Raw genomic sequence first — 1,224 nt, 5'->3', positions numbered from 1 at the left:
CCACTGAGGCGCAGGTACAGGAGATCAAGGAGGGCTCGCGTGGTGTGGCTGGGAGCAGTTCTTGTCCCAGCCACAGGGTGGGACCATCAATCCCCTGCTCACCGGCTCTCTTTCTCCTTCCTTCCTTCTTGTTTTCTTTCCTTCCTTCTTCACATTCTCCTTCCTCTTCCTCCTCCTTATTATTTTTTTGTGTGTGTGGTGCTAGGTATTAAGCCTACGGGATTCTACCTCCAAGCTACACCCCCAGCCCTATTTTTGATTTTTGATTTGGAAACAGGCCTCGCTGTTCTGAGGCTGGTGTTGAACTTCAAGTCTCCTGTCTCGGCCTCCCAAGTACTGGGATTACATATGCTCACCACCACACCCAGCTCAAATTGACTTTTTTTTTTTTTTTTTTTTGCGGTACTGGTGATGGAACTCAGGACGTTCTACCTCCGAGCTACATCCCCAGCCCTATTTTTTTTAATTCTTTACTTTGAAACAGGGTCTCACTGAGTTGCAAAGGGCCTCCTCCCTAAGTAGCCGAGCTGTCCGCAAATCCAGATCCCCCCAAATGCTGGGATTCCGAGCGCACCCCCACACGGGGCCCCCAAATTCACGTTCTCTCAGCTCTCCGTCATCATGTGCCATGAGCAGTTTTATGTGTGCATCTCAAAATCTAAAAATAAGAAATTTCAAAAAATAACAGTCACAATTGTGAACCTCCGTGTTTTCTACCTTCTCTTGGACACAAGGGGAGACAGTTCACCCCCGACTTCCCAGAAGAGGACGCCGGCGCTCGGGGCAGGCACAGTGTTGAACCGAGGTCTAGAACCAGAGGCGACGCCTAGGAAAGGATGACTGTCGTGAAAGACCCCGGCCGCAAAAGGGAAGCAAAACCACTCTGAGCGAGACTCTCTAAGGCTTCTGGCAGGGACATTTTATTTTTTTGGTGAAAGCCACGACTGATAAAAATGCCACGAACACAAACATGTAAACAAGGCATCAGAGCTTTGGTTCACGGACACAGCTCACACCCACACGCCTGAGGTCCAAGGGCACCGCGGCGCCCGGCAGCGGCTCCGCCGCAGCTGCTCGGCCTCACCTCCGATGGCTGTGCAAGGCCCGGCCCACAACACGCTCCACTCCAGACACACCCGGATCCTCCAAGGCCCGCCTGAGAGCACTGAGTTTGAAGACGACTAGAGCTGGGGGCCAGGGAAGGGGAGGGCGCCAGGCCTGCCG

Source organism: Muscardinus avellanarius (genome assembly GCF_963383645.1).
Source record: "Muscardinus avellanarius genome assembly, chromosome: 7".
Taxonomy (NCBI): Eukaryota; Metazoa; Chordata; class Mammalia; order Rodentia; family Gliridae; genus Muscardinus; species Muscardinus avellanarius.
The sequence above is the reverse complement of the archived record's forward strand: the minus strand, read 5'-3'. Positions refer to the sequence as shown.